Source organism: Anomaloglossus baeobatrachus, chromosome 3, assembly GCF_048569485.1.
Source record: "Anomaloglossus baeobatrachus isolate aAnoBae1 chromosome 3, aAnoBae1.hap1, whole genome shotgun sequence".
NCBI lineage: Eukaryota > Metazoa > Chordata > Amphibia > Anura > Aromobatidae > Anomaloglossus > Anomaloglossus baeobatrachus.
Window position 1 is genome coordinate 191,994,927 of NC_134355.1, and position 16,400 is coordinate 192,011,326.

The 16,400-nt window shown below is 43.8% G+C and overlaps 1 long non-coding RNA gene across 1 annotated transcript in view; it reads right to left on the reverse strand.

The window, feature by feature from the left end:
* Nucleotides 1–2,842: 2,842 nt before the first annotated feature.
* Nucleotides 2,843–16,400, reverse strand: part of LOC142295123 (uncharacterized) — a 317,897-nt gene continuing 304,339 nt past the window's right edge. The window contains exon 3 of the long non-coding RNA XR_012751371.1: nucleotides 2,843–3,390. This is a non-coding gene — a long non-coding RNA (uncharacterized LOC142295123). The remainder of the gene's footprint in view (nucleotides 3,391–16,400) is intronic.

Genomic DNA, 16,400 nt, shown 5'->3' on the forward strand with positions numbered 1-16,400 from the left:
ATAGAATCTACACACATGTTGTTACCCTTTGGTAAAGTAAGAAAAACCCACAGTTGTCACTGAAATAACTTGAAACTGACAAACGTACTGTGTAATTTAAGTTGAAACTGATCTTAAACTAATTACACTCAGACATTGTTAAGTTGCGATTAAACAGAAAATTAAAAAAAAAAAACGAATTAAATTGCACTGAACAAAAATGATGGAACCCCCAGAAAAAAAAATAAAAAAATAATTTGACCATAGGGACATATCAAACTTATAACAGTCAGTCTGTCTATTGGAGGGGTGAAAAAAAAGACAATGTGGTGTTTGGTATCATGGTAAGCATGGACCAGATACTGTATGTTTTAGGAACTTAGAAAGAAAATTATAGACAAACATGTTAAAGGTAAAGACAATCAGACTATCTCCAAACAGCGTTATGCTCCTGTTACTACAGTTGCATGTATTATTCAGATGTTTAAGGTCTAAAGAACTGCAGCCAACCTCCTTGTATGTGGCTGCAAGAGGAAAATTAAAGACAAAATTAAGAAGCTCAGTACAACTTCTAAAGAAATTTGAGGTACACTCCGAAATTAATGTACATCAATTTGTTGTGGAATTTCTTATGAGTATGCTGATACCCCATATGTGGTTGGAAACTACTGTTTATACACATTGATGAGCTCTGAAAGGAAGGAGTGATGTTTTGGAACACAGATTTTGATGGAATGGTCTGTGGGTGTAATTTCGCATTTGGAGAGCCCTGGATGTTCCTAAACAGTGGAAACTCCCTACTAGTAAGAGCATTCTGAAAACTAGACTCCCAAAGGAATTCATATATACATGTGGTGAGCACCTTGAACCCCCAGGTGCTTCACAGAATTTCACAATATAGAACTGTGCAAATGAAAAAATAAGTATTTTTCCCATAAAATTGTTTTTATCCCCAATTATTTTCATTTTCACATAAATAACAGTAGAGAATGGACCCCAAAATGTGTTGTGCAATTTCTCCTGAATATGCTGATATTCCATATGTGGTAGGGAACTACTGTTTGGGCACACTGTTAAGCTTTGAAAAAAGGAGTGATATTTTGGAGCACAGACTTTGATAGAATTACCTGAGTGTGTTGTGTCGAGTTTGGAGAGCACTTCAGGTGCCAAAGTAGTAGAACCCCCCCAAGTGACCCTATTTTGGAATTGATCTAGGATTTTCCTGGTATGTGAGTTTTATATTGTGATTGTATATATGAATTATGTATAGGGCATAATGGTGGCATATGTAAGTTGTGTAGAGAAAATCAGGTTTGCATATATGAGTTGTGTAGAGTATGTCAGGTTGGCATATGTGAGTTATGTAGAGTGCATCAGGTTGGGATATTTGAGTTGTGTACAGTGCATCAGGTTGGCATGTGTCAATTGTGTAGAGTAAGTGAGATAGGCAAATACGAGTTGTGTACAGTAAGTGTGGTTGGCATATGTGAGTCGTGTAGAGTACGTCAGGCTAGCATTTCTGAATTTAGTAGTCCATGGATGTGTGGTAGATACCGAAGCATTCTTTTATACAAAGGCCAGGTTTGTCAGGGCAGGGGTTGCATTGCCAAGTAGTGTCTTTCCTTACCACCCTTCTGCAACACACACTCGGCACCGTTTTGTGACTTTCCTTTCTCTGCCGTTTGAGAGACCTCCGCTGGTAAATGTTGCTCTGGTACAACACAAGTACCTGCAGTTCCAGAGGTACTGGGGCCCGCTCCTTCCTGACTTCCAAATACTAGTGCCTTGATTGCTAACTTCTGGAACTGAAGGAAGTTGCCAGTATGGCCTGCACATAGAAATAGCATGAAAGCGTTATATAGTATTATCTGTATGATGTGCACAGCCAGCCAAAGAAAAGGACATCCCACTTGTTGTTGTACTTGAACACAAGCATGATGTTGCCACATCTCACCCTTACAGAACACCTGCCCAATTAGTAACCTTGGGAGGCCTCTCTGTTTTTTGCAAACAGTACAGCAAGCTGCGGCACCTCTGGCAGAGGGGGATTTGAACAGTGGCATGCTGGTATAAAAGTTATCTACATACAGATGACCCTTATCCAGCAGTGGGTGCACGAAATCCCACACAATTTTCCCACTCACTCCCAGGACAGGGGGTAAGATCCGAGTGTCCTTATGATAATAATATTTAATCATTTATATAGCGCTATTGATTCCACAGCGCTTTACATACGTTAGACACACTGTCCCCATTGGGGCTCACAATCTAAATTCCCTATCTGTATGTTTTTGGAGCGTGGGAGGAAACCAGAGACCCCGGAGGAAACCCACGCAAACATGTGGAGAACATACAAACTCCTTGCAGATGTTGTCCTTGGTGGGATTTGAACCCAGGACTCCAGTGCTGCAAGACTGCAGTGATAACCACTGAGCCACCATGCCGCTCTCTCATAAACCATAAACCTCTGGGTATACCCTGAGGTACTCTTGCACAGCTTGTAGAGTTTAATTCCATACCTGGCTCTCTTATTATGCAGTTGTTACCAGAATTTCAGCCTGCCCTCAAAATGTATTAGAGACTCATCCACTCAGATTTTTTTTTGGGGAATGTACATTCCAGCAAATTTATTGCTGAAGTGATTGACAATTGACCGAATATTATAAAGTCAGTCAAAATTGGGGTCATCTCGGGGAGGACATTGTGCAATATTGTTGAAATGCAAAAATTTGTGAATAGCCTTAAAACATTTATGGGTCATAACCATGGGGAATACTGGAGTGTTATATAAAACATAAAAATGTGCCAATGCCCATGTGAAGAATAAGGCCCCAAAACTTCATCATTTCTACTTTAATGGGAGTTTACTTAGAATATCATGAAGAAGGGTTTTGAGCAAAAAATTGTTGGGCTTACAAATTTGTTTTGGCTACCATGAAATTTATGAAATTCTCCAAGAAAGATACTTTCAAAAAGGCAATTTCTGTAAGATACTGTAACGTCCTGGAGGTGGAATCACGGGACCGTGCACCAGACTCCCCCAGAGAGGCAACCCGGTGCTAACCCCTATACAGGGACTGTCCGATCACCCCACCAGAGGGTCCAGATGCACGATAGCCGGAACACGAGGGGTATGGATTACGGGTCCTACAGAAGTCTGTGTGGGAGGTGACTATTAGTCCAACGGGAACCGTATGCAGGACGGATGACTGGAACCGAGTATGGGTGCCAAGTAGTAACAGCAGACGGGGTCCGGATCCAGCGAGATGTGCAGACTGAAGTAGCCAGGTGGAATCCAGGATTGGTGACGGGTACAGGCTGACGGAAGATGGCGGGATCCACAGCAGACAGTCACCGGGGCAACTCCTGGGAAACCGGCAGGCTGGGCTCATTCAGGATGGCAAACGGGCACTGCGGAAGAGACAGGGTTAATCTGGGTACACAAGACAGAGGGACAAGACCTGATCACCTAGCTACGGGAATGCGTTAAACAGGCACCGCCCACATGGAAAAGGAAGTCTTAAATACCCTGTACCTGTAATCAGCCATATCCTGTTCCCGGGACGCTGGCCCTTTAAGAAGAGGTGAGTGAGCGCGCCCACGCCCTAATGCGCATACACGAGGCCTGAGTGCCGGAGACCAGTGCAGGAAGCAGAGAGGAAGGTGAAGGAGATGCAGGGGAGCCAGGCAGAGAGTCCTGGGTCGCAGCGGTACGCCGGGATCGGCGGACGGGAGGCACGGAGGATGCACAGGAGGGGGAGTGAGAGGGGCAGCCGCAGGCAGGAGGGCTGGAGCGGTGAGTGACAGGCGTCGCCGGGATCCGGGGAGTGTGACAGATACTCAGTAGTGTAAAAATGTATTCCTGATTGGGCCACAAAATCAAGAATCTGTGGCTCATAATCGTCAGGGGTGAGATTCATAAGCGGTCACTTTTGCTGGCTCATTTGGTGTCTTGGGACAGCTGCGTGGCGGTTCAGTGTCACTGATGAAAGAGGAGTGAGAGGAATAATGGAAGGTGGGATCAATTCTCTCATTATCAATGTCGGAAGTAAGGACAGCGTATGCCTTCTCAGCTGAATACCATCTTTCGAACTGGCAGGGCATTTTATTTTTCATGTGGGGTGTCTGTGTGTAAAATAACCAAATTTTATTCAGGTGTGGGTGCGTGCGTGTGCCTGTTTGTGTGTGTGTAAGTTTGGACAGCAGAGAAGAAAAAAATGGAATTGAAAAAAAAAATCTTGAAAGAACAGGATAAAATAATAAAAAGGAGAATATAAAAATTTGTTAAAACAAAAAAGAAACTTTCTAAACGGACATCAGTAGAAAAAAAGTAGTGGACACCAGCAACTAAAGCTAACCCTGACTATAGTCAGTTAAAAATACTGCAATAGACGATAATTACTACAGTATATTTTCACCGCCCCTAATTTAATGAGTGATATGCGTCACTGATCAGCACTCGGCGGCTGCAGGATGCATGCACAGGTATGGTGAAAAACGGGGGAAAAACGGACAGGGAATAAAAAAAGTCCTAAGCCTACAGTGAGCATGGATGCCAATCAGTGATGTGTGATCAGTGGCTTGGCTGCAGGACGCTTGCAAGGATGTAGTGCATAAAGAGGGGGGGAAATAGACAAGAAAAAAAAAGACTTGATCAAATGTGAGCACGGATGCCGTCAGTAAATTGCATCACTGATCAGCGCTCGGCGGTTGCAGAATGCATGCATGAAGGTGGTGCAAAAAAACCCCAACTGCCAAAAAATGAGCAATCAAGTGCTGATCAGTACTCAATGGCAGAAGGGTATAGGGGGGAAAGGGGAAAAAAAGGTGGAGAGTGTGAGATCAGAGCTAGATACAGGTCACGAAAAGGAAAGAAAATCTTTTTTCTTCAATAAGCAGCAGCAGAAGCCGCAGCAGGGGTTGCGTAAGCTTAAAAATGTTCGTTGCACCACAAGGCCCAACAGATCAGCAGCAGAACAACACAGCGACCAGTTTGCACACGTCTCTAAGGCCTCTTTCACACATCAGTTTTTTGCTGTCAGTCACAATCTGTTTTCTTGACGGGTCGACAGATCCGTTGCAGATTGTGGCTAAACTGATGCGACGGATCCAACTAGTTGGGGGCTCCATAATAAATTGGAGCATGCTCAGTTAAAAAAAATGGGATCCGTCGCTGGATTCCATCATTTGACAGATTATGACGGATCCTGCGCCCAAAGGCTTCCAATCTACCAAACAACGGACGGCGACAGATCCGTCGCTGTCCGTTTTTCGACGTACACAAAAAGCGTTACTTTGGCCGTTGTCTCCGTCTGACAGACAAACATTTTTCGACAGATCCATCGAAGGACGGATGAAACGTGAGGCCATCCATCACTAATAAAAGTCAATGAGAAAAAAATGGATCCAGCGGCATCAGTCGCTGGATCTGTTTTTTTCAAAATTCGACGGATTGTGACTGATGGCAAAAAACTGATGTGTGAAAGGAGCTTAAGCTGGAATGAGGAGGAGTAGAGTGGTCACATTGTTAGGTCAGACCTCGTCTCCACTGTCTGATTGCAGCGATTTCATATCATTGTACGATACCTAAAATCTGTGATGGGACCTGTGACACTGCCGTTACCAGGCTCCAGCCTATGATAGGTGCTGTTATTGCACCAATCAAAGCTGGACCTCAATGTTTAAGGCAAGTTCATTGCCTGAAACATTGGAATCTCTGCAATTAGCTGTTCAGGATTCAACAGCCAATCACAGCGATAGTCGTTGTTGGGGGGTCACAAAACCCCCCATGGTGACAAAAACCCCCATGGTAATGAGTCCTGTTGTGAGAAACAGCTGGCATCTTCATGTGATCACTTTGATGTTACTTATGGTGGCGCATACCACCGTATGTCCTAGGATGGGAACTGTCTTTAACGGGATAAAGAGTAACATGCCAGGATACCATCATGTTTTTCCAAATATAAGACGCTGTCTTATACTTTTTGCCCTAAAAAATTGCTAGGGTTTTATTTTTGGGTAGGTCTTATTTTTGAGGAAACACAGTTGGGGGTACCCAAAAAGCTGACGCCCCCCCCAGGAGAATCATGCTTACCAAACTCCGGATATCTGCCTGGTTCCCAGTTCCCCTACAATCCTTGGCAGGCGCTCCCAGCAAGTGAGCTGCACACTGTCCTCCCCTACATCTGGTCGTCCCAATCACATACATCAGATCGCACACACACACATACACACACACATTAGATCACACACACACACACACACACACACACACACTCACTCACCACACCGATTGCTTCCAGCCAGCAGGGGGAAGTTGGGATTCAGTACAGTGGAATGCATGGAAGACTCGGCGGTGGAACACATTGATGCGTTCTACTGCAGGTCATGTATGCAATCCATCGCACTCCGTCCCAAGAGTCTCTGACGGCCAGAAGCAATTTATATTGCTGGATGTAGTGAGTGAGTGTGTGTGCGATCTGATGTGTGTGTGCGATCTGTTGTGTGTGTGCGATCTGTTGTGTGTGTACGAGTGTGTGTGTGCAATCTGATGTGCGTGTGTGTGTGAATGTGTGTGTGCAATCTGATATGTAATTGTGTGTGTGATCTGAGGTGTGTGCGATCTGATGTTTGTGTGTGTGTGCGATCTGACGTGTTTGCGAGCTGCTCGGGTGCACAATCTGGATGTGTGTGGGTGTGCGATCTGATGTGTGTGGGTGTGCGGTCTGATGTGTGTGGGTGTACGTTCCACTGCAGGTCTTCCCATTCGGCGTCTGCTGAGTATGATCATGGGGTCTTCTCTCTTCTTTCTTCTCTATTTTGTGGGTGTCTTCTGTCTATAATGAAGTGCCCTGCAGTATTCTTTAACTATTTTAGCTGCATGGATACTTCATTATTGAACCTCAACTAGGGCTTATTTTCAGGGTAGGGATTTTATTTCACCCCTCGCTCCGAAAAGGCCAAATATGGCTGCTAAGGCTTATTTTTGGAGGAGGAAAAACACAATAGTTGTCATTATCTTGAAAGGGAAATATTCCTAAGATTCCAGTGAAGGATAAAACTGCCGCACGTGTATCCAGCGATTGATATACTGTTTGCGCACATGGTCAATAAAGTGCTATATAGGCATTACATAGACTATAAGAGTGAATGCAGTAGAAGAATGTGGGTAACTAATATTCATAGTAATATTCATAGGAATATTCATTATTATTATTATTCAATATTCATTATTATATATATTATTATTATTATTCAATATTCATAGTAATATTCATAATAATATTCATAGGAATTCATAGTAGTAAAAAAAGCAAAATAGAATTAGTCTTTTATTAATAAAAAATATCAAGAATACACAACTCAAAAATATATTATTCTATATATATGATTTGTCTACTTACTGTTTAGTTATTTAAATTATCATACAAATAGATTAGCTATTAAAATAGAAATAAAATAAATATACAGGGAATTTTTCTATTGTCGATAAAAGGAGAAGTTATGCATATTGCTATAAGTGATGCAGTAAGATCCGGGATAGATTCAGTATTCCACTGTACATACTGTTATACTTAAGTGTTAATCACACAAATATAATAAAATATTCTTCTTTATGTGTATTATAGACACCAGTTGATTGTGTTAAGCAGGGCTATACTCTGGATAATTTATTCTTTCAATTAATTAAGCAATTGCACAATGAAAATAACTTTGCTAAGGTTTGAAAGCATAAGACTATGGATGCTGGACCAGGCTGCAAAAAGCATTGAGGTAGATTTACAGTCATAGATATTGGGACAGCCCACCCTGCTGGCCTAACAATAATTGACAGGAAATCTTTTTATAGCAGACAGACTGATAATGCTCCCAAATTCCAAGAACTGTGAGGATAAACTGATTCTTCCGTGCAGAATTCTACCTTATTTGCAGACATTAACAAATGAAAATCGATTAACCTTATTATAAATTTAAGGCTGGACTTGTACGCTTTTACTTGCATGATACAAGTGCATTGAGAACTAATGTTTGCATCAAACAGTTGTGGAACTGTATAACATTTTCAGAATATTTTATGCAGTATAAATACTGCTGGGTCAAAATTATATTTTTATATTTTTGTTATGCTGCCCTCAGAGATCCATACATTTATAGAGTTGAATGGATCTATTCAAATATCTGTGAAAAACACGGACCTGAGTGTGAAATCTGTGAGACGCAGGGCATTTCCTGTTCTGATCCGTGTTTGCAGATTAGAATCAGCCATACAAGTCTATGGACCTTAGAAAAGGGAAGTGTCAAGGTGTGCTAAGCTGGCCCTAAAACTGTGGGCCGCGCACTCACCCTGACCCTGGAGGTACCCTTGATGGTAGGTTGGTCCAGGTCACCACCCTAGGCCCTGTCTCCTGTCCGGCCCTGTCCAAATACCTCTTCCTGAACCACCAACCCCCGGGACGGGCAGGGCACCAAGAAACAACCTCCCAAAGACACAGACAAAGGAATAGAACTGAGACACACTCATACCGCAAATAACCACAGAGGACAGACAAATCGTCACCAGAGGGAATAAACCAAAAGGGTAGGAGTAATTCACACTATGGAACTATCAAACCGAGCGAACAACAACTCGCTGGTCACCAAATAGCGGAATGCCATTGACGACGGGATTTCGCAACTGCAAGCAGAGTCTATCTTTGAGGATGGTACAGAAAACTCCCCAGACTAAAGTAGGAGGAGACCAGCTGGAAATGGTGATTAGCAAACCTGGTTCATTGAGAAGTCAGCCACTGCCCCAGGAGCCATTAACTCCTAAAGTGCCAAAAGCAGAGATGAATAAAACAACCGATGCCCGACAGAACAGAGCTACTGTAACGCCTGCCTGGATCCACAGACTCAGATGGGCTGTAATGGACAGGCTAGAGGGAAGCCACTCACCAAGCAGGACCCCCAGAAACCTGAAACCCTTTAACCCCTATACAGGGATTTGGAATTATACAGGGCCCTGGAGATCACTACCTGTGGAAGGCTGCAGTCTGAGAGAGTAGTCGTCAGGCAGGGTAAAACCAGGAATTGCGGAACAGGGACAGAATCAGCAAGCAAGGACGTAATCAGAAACAAGCAGAGGTTAAAACCGGATTGGGCAGCGAGGTACAAAAACAGCAGGCAGGAGGGTAGTCAGGAAACAAGTGGTAATCAGCATATGAAATAACAGAACAGGACGAAACAAGAGCCAGAATTTTCAGAACTATCTCTGGCAGAGGTCAGCAGACAGAAGGGGCATTAAAAAGGGTGTGGTGTCTTCCCATAGGCTGTAGCTGAATGATGGTACTTCAGCTGTGAGATACCCGCCACCTACAGTCAGCCAGTGGCACTGCAGATTCCCAGGAAACCCAGACCAGTGGATGAGCGGAGTCTGTGCCCACCGGCACCGCTGGCATCGACTCCTCTCCCATCACTAGCACTATCCATGGCAGGAACACGGCGTCGCCTGGCGATCGGAGTAGAAGTCGATGGAGCGGACTCCGGTGGTGACGTAACAGCTACTTACAGAAACCAAGTTGCTTACTGGAAGTGTGTAGAAAGTCCAAACAAGTAATGCTCCGTAAACGTGGATCTGCACCGTGCATGACAGGAAGCAAATAAAAATTCTTCTACTTTGCTTCTGTGTCTCATGGAGCTGTTGCTTACTGATAAATATGAACAAAAATGTGTAACTGTAATGCATATAAGTACTTCAATATGTGTGAAGATCTGGGGTTGTGGGTAGAGATGAGTGAACAATCATATTCAAAAAAGGTTCACAAATCTCAAATTCGGCATGAGCCTTGCTTATTCGGATTCGGGTTCGTATTCCCGAGCATTTTTCTCAAAAGGAGTCAAATTTGGCCTTGGTTCGGTAACTGTTTGTGGTTACACTAATGTTTTTCTTCTACCTTATTATCACTTTGGTTAGGATAAAGGTGTTGGGAATGAGAAGGGTGTGAGGGTTGGGGGGTTGTCTGATGAGGGGAGGGGATGGGGAGAGGTTAGAGGAGAGACAGACTTTTTTTCTCTTAATTTTCAAGTGTGGATGTTCTGGCAGCCAATCAGGGTACAGAAACCATCCTCGACATTCAGACACAAGGTCTTGTGTGATTGGCTGTCCAAGTCACATGTCCCACTGCATATACACTGAAGGAAATAATTATTTGATCCCTTGCTGATTTTGTAAATTTTCCCACTGACAAAGACATGAACAGTGTATAATTTTAAGGGTAGGTTAATTTTAACAGTGAGAAATAAAAAATCAAAAACAAATCCAGAAAATCCCATTGTATAAATTATAAAAAATAATTTGCATTTTGCAGAGAAAAATAAGTATTTGATCCCTCTGGCAAACAAGATTTAATACTTGATGCTAAAACCCTTGTTGGCAAGCACAGCAGTTAGACACTTTTTGTAGCTGAGGATTAGGTTTGCGCACATGTTAGAAGGAATTTTGGTCCGCTCCTTTTTTCAGATCATCTCTAAATCATTAAGATTTTGAGGCTATCGCTTGCCAACTTGGAACTTCAGCTCCCTCCATAAGTTTTCTATGGGATTAAGATCTGGAGACTGGCCAAGCCACTCCATGACCTTAATGTGCTTATTTTTGAGCCACTGCTTTGTTGCCTTGGCTGTATGTTTTGGGTCATTGTCGTGCTGGAAGACACAGCCACGACCCATTTTTAATGTCCTGGCAGAGGGAAAGAGGTTGTCACTCATTTTACAGTATCTGGCTCCATCCATTATCCCATTGATGCAGTGAAGTAGTCCTGTGCCCTTAGCAGAGAAACCCCAACGAAAAAAAATCTTTCCACCTCCATGCTTGACAGTGGGGACAGTGTTCTTTGGGTCATAGGCAGCATTGCCCTTCCACGAAACATGGCGAGTTGAGATAATGCCAAAGAGTTCAATTTTTGTCTCATTTGACCACATCACCTTCTCACAATCACTCTCAGAATCATCCAGTTGTTCAGTGGCAAACTTCAGACGGGCCGGTTGCACATGTGCCTTCTTGAACAGTCTGACTTTGCGGACACTTCAGGATTTTGATCCATTACAGCGTAATGTGTTACCAATGTTACCCAGCTGTCTTGAGATCATAAACAAGTTCCCCCCATGTAGTTTTAGGCTGATCACTCACCTTCCTCATCCACCCGATACCACCCGAGGTGAGATTTTGCATGGAGCCCCAGATCAATGTCAATTGACGTTCATTTTGTATTTCTTCCATTTTCTTATTATTGCACCACCAGTTGTCTCCTTATCACCCAACATCTAAAGCCTGCTTTACACGAGACGACTGATTGTGCGATAGCATCGATCGTACCCGCCCCCATCGTTTTTGCATCACGGGCAATTAGTTGCCCTTGGCACACAAACTCGTTTAACCCCCGTCACACGTACTTACCTTCCAGACGACCTCGCTGTGGGCAACGAGCGTCCACTTCCTGGAGTGGGAGGGACGTTCGGTGTCACAGCGACGTCACACGGCAGCCGGCCAATAGAAGGAGAGGGGCGAAGATGAGCGGAATGTAAACATCCCGCCCACCTCCTTCCTTCCATTAAGCCGCCAGGTGCCGCGGGAGGCAGGTAAAGCTGCTGTTCATCGTTCCCGTGGTGTCACACGGAGCAACGTGTGATGCCACGGAAATGATGAACAACTGCCGCCATTTTAAATAAACAATTTTATGAAACCTAGAGACGAGTACACGACTCACGATTTGTGACACATGAGACGACGTCGTGTACAATGCCGGATGTGCGTCACGAAAACCGTGACCCCGACAATGCATCGCACGATCAGTCGTCTCGTGTAAAGCCCGCTTTACTTATGGTTTTGTAGCCTATTCCAGCCTTGTACAGATCTATGATCTTGTCCCTGACATCCTTAGAAAGCTCTTTGGTCTTGCCCGTGTTGTAGAGGTTAGAGTCTGATTAATTAATTGAGTCTGTAGACAGGAGTCTTACAGGTGACAATTTAGGACAGCTGTCTTTAACCCCTTCACGACCGCGGCAGTAAAGTTACGTCCTATTTTTATGTGACTTAATGACCAGTGACGTAACTTTACTGCCTAAAATTCATTTGATTGCCGTGGCCATAACAATGGCTTTCCAATGATTTTTCTTACAGCAGGAGACCTGTGCATGAGCCCAGGGGGGTGGCATCGCCACCCCCCATTGACGATCGTTGTGATTGGCTGTTCAAATCTGAACCGCCAACCACATCGATTGCACTGGTTTTGGCTAAAACAATGCCTGAACCAGTGCAATACTGTGAGATCCTGCTATGAGGTGCTGTAGCAGCTGCAGCAGATCATAACTGGAGCTCAAACATGGTGCCCCCCCAGCCCCTGCAGCACTGATTGGAGTAATCATGCTAGGATGCGCAATCGCTCCAATCAGCGTGCAGTGGGGCGGTCTGATCTGGAGGTGACCGCCCTCCCCAGGCTTGTGTTGGTTTGGGAAGCCCTCCCCCAGCATGTCTGCAGCACGAACTGGCTGGTAGTTGTAGTACCTCGCCGCTGCTGATGCCACTGCCCGATCGCCGCTCCTGCTCCACGTGAGTATTGCGCTGATGGTCCCTGCGCGCTCCCGTGGTCGCCCATGCATGCTCCTGTGATCGCCCCTGCGTGCTCCCATGATGGCCCCTGCTTCCTCCCGATCTGCCCCCCCCCGCGATCTCTATTCCGCTCTCATTCTCCTGCCTATGCTTCTCTGGTCTCCCCCTCCCCCTCTCCATCTGCTTTTCCTCCGACGTCCCCTACCTGCTTTCACCGGGTCATTCGAGGTCTTCACTGGCTCGATTACATCTGCTTCCATCTCTGGGTCCTTCCTGGGTCTTCTGATAAGCTGTCCAACTTCCTGCCTGCTGCTCCTGTAAGAAGCTGTCCACTTGCTGCCTTCTATTCCTCCTGCAGTTTCTCTGGTCAGTGTTCTTCCTGTTAATCCTGTGAGTATAATTTTTCTTTTGTATCCCCTGTCCGTTTTTACACCTCATCCATCTGTGCGTCCCGCCGAGCGCTGATCAGTGATGCAGATAACATATCTGCATCCGTGGTCAATTTTCGGCGGGACTTTTTTTTTGTCCGCATCTTGCGTCTTTTTTTTGCATGTTGCCGAGTGTGCATCCTGCAGCGGCCGAGCGCTGATCAGGGATGCACATAGCGGATCGGCATGCTTACTCAATTTTCGGCGTGACTTTTTTTTTCCGTATCCCCGTCGATTTTTGTATCTAATCCGATCGTGCGTCTTGCAGCGGCCGATCAGTGATGCCCGGCGTCTGTGCGTTTGAAAAGTCAAATGGCGCTTCTTCTCTTCAAAGCCCTGCTGTGCATCCAAACAATTGATTTCCACCACATATAAGGTATCTGCGTACTCAGGAAAAATTGCACAATACGTTTTATGGTGCATTTTTTCCTGTTACCGTTGTATAAAAAAAGCTACTTGGTTGAAGCAGAAATTTTGTGGTAAAACAAAAAAAAAATAATAATTTTCACGGTTCAACATTATCAACTTCTGCGGAGCCCCTGGGGGTACAAGGGGCTCACCAAACATCTTGATAAATTCCTTGAGGGGTCTAGTTCCAAAATGGGGTAATTTGTGGGGGAGATCCACTGTTTAGGCACCATAGGGGGGTCTCCAAGCGTGACATGACGTCCGCTAATGATTCCAACCAATTTTGCTGTCAAATGGTGCGCTTTCTCTTCTGAGCTCCGCCATGCGCCCAAACTATTACTTTCCACCACATATGAGGTATCTGCGTACTTACTGTGTAAAAATTGCACAATACGTTTTATAGTGCATTTTTTCCTGATACCCTTGTGAAAGAAAAAGCTACCTGGTTCAAGTAACAGTTTGTATTCATGGCTCAACATTAGCAACTTCTGTGGAGCCCCTCGGGGCTCACTAAACATCTAGATAAATTCCTTGAGGGATCTAGTTTCCAAAATGGGTCATTGGTGGGGGAGCTCCATTGTTTAGGCACCTCAGGGGGTCTCTAAATTCAACATTACGTCAGCTAATGATTCCAACCAATTTTGCTGTCAAATGGTGCTCCTTCACTTCTAAGCCTCACTGTGCGACCAAACAATTACTTTCCACCACATATGAGGTATCTGCATACTCAGGAGAAATTGCACAATACGTTTCATGGTGCATTATTTTCTGATACCCTTGTGAAAAAAAAGCTACCTGGTTCAAGTAACAGTTTTGTGGTAAAAAAAAATATATATATTTTCATGGCTCAACGTTATCAACTTCTGTGAAGCCCCCGGGGGTTCAAAAGGCTCACCAAACATCTAGATAAATTTATTGAGGGGTCTCGTTTTCAAAATGGGGTCACTTGTGGGGAAGCTCCATTGTTTAGGCACCTCAAGGGGTCTCCAAACCCGACATGGCATCCACTAATGAGTCCATCTAATTTTGCGCTCAAAAATTCGAATGGCGCTCCTTCCCTTCAGAGTCCTGCTGTGCGCCCAAGCAATTGATTTTTACAATATATGAGGTATCCTCGTATTCATTTTTTTTTCTTTTCACGGCTCAACGTTATAAACTTCTGTGAAGCCCCCAGGGGTTCAAAGTGCTCACCAAACATCTAGAAAAATTATTTGAGGGCTCTAGTTTCCAAAATTGGGTCACTTGTGGGGGAGCTCCATTGTTTAGGCACCTTAGAGGGTCTTCAAACCCGACATAGTGTCGCTAATGAGTGCAGCTAATTTTGCGTTCAAAAATTCAAATGGCGCTCCTTCCCTTCCGAGCTCTGCCGTGCGCCCAAACAATTGATTTTTTATCACATATGGGGTATCAACGTATTCAGGAGAAATTGCACAATAAATTGTATGGTGCATTTTCTCTTTTCTCGCTTGTGAAAATGCAAAATTTTATGGCTAAAGTAACATTTTTGTGTTAAAAAGTAAAATGTTCATTTTTTCCTTCCATATTGCTTTGGTTCCTGTGAAACACCTGAAGGGTTAATAAACTTCTTGGATGTGGTTTTGAGCAGTGTGAGGGGTGCAGTTTTTAGAATGGGGTCACTTTTGGGTATTTTCTGCCACCTAGGTCTCTCAAAGTCACCTCAAATGTGATGTGGTCCCTAAAAAAATGATTTTGTAAATTGTTGGAAAAATGAGAAATTGCTGATGAACTTTGACCCCTTCTAACTTCCTATGGAAAAAACAATTCTGTTTCAAAAATTGCACTGATGTAAAGTAGACAAGTGGGAAATTTTATTTAGTAACTATTTTGTGTGACATAATTCTTGGATTTATGGGCATACATTTTCAAAGTTTGAAAATTGCGAAATATTCAAAATTTTCGCAAAATCTCCGAAATTTTCACAAATAAACGCAAAAAATATCGGCCTAAATTTAACACTATCATGAAGTACAATGTGTCATGAAAAAACATGTCAGAACCGACAGGATCCGTTGAAGCGTTGCAGAGTTATAACCTGTCAAACTGTAGCTGGTCAGAAATTGCAAAAAATGGCCCGGTCATTAGGGTGTTTTAGTGGCCGGGGGTGAAGGGATTAATGCAGGTAATGAGTTGATTAGGAGAGTCAAGTGGTCTGTAGGAGCCAGTACTCTTAATGATTGATAGGGGATCAAATACTTATTTCTTTCTGCAAAATGCAAATACATTTTTAAAATTTATACAATGTGATTTTCTGGATTTTATTTTTGATATTCTACTTTTCCCTTGGAAAATTAACCTACCCTTAAAAGTATAGACTGTTCATGTCTTTGTCAGTGGGCAAACTTACAAAATCAGCAAGAGATCAATTATTTCCTTCACTGTAAGAAGCGGACATGCGGTGTTGGCACCATTTTGAGATTGCTATAGATTGGAGAGAGAGTGCAGTGGGCCACTCTTATTGTTTTTTTAAATCAAGACATGAATTAGTGGGCCAGAGGCAGGTAAGAACACTGTCATTAACCTCTATACAAAATTTGAAGACACATGTTTTAGTCTTTGGCTTCCAAAACAGGAGTTTAATACCATCAATTGCCCCCTCCCCATAGGGCTTTAAAACACCAGGGAGTTACAGTCCATGCAACACACAGACTGTGGCCGAGCATTTAAATTTTAAAAATAAAGACATGCCTGAGTGCCAGGTGTAGTCCTCTTTCCCACAGAAGACTGGCACTACAGACAAAAGCAAACTTGAAGACCATATTTGGGGTCTCCACATTTCCAAAAATTAAGGTGAGTCTACAGGAAAAGGGGCAACAATTGGCACACCAGTAGCAGCCGCCATGCTGCCAGATTTTCATGATGTTATGGGGGCCAAAAGGCTGATGAAACTACCTTATAACCCCACAGGTGTCCTCAGATCCCAGATCTCATCCAATAGCTTTCATGATATCCTAATTGCATTCCCACCTCTCACAATGATTTAT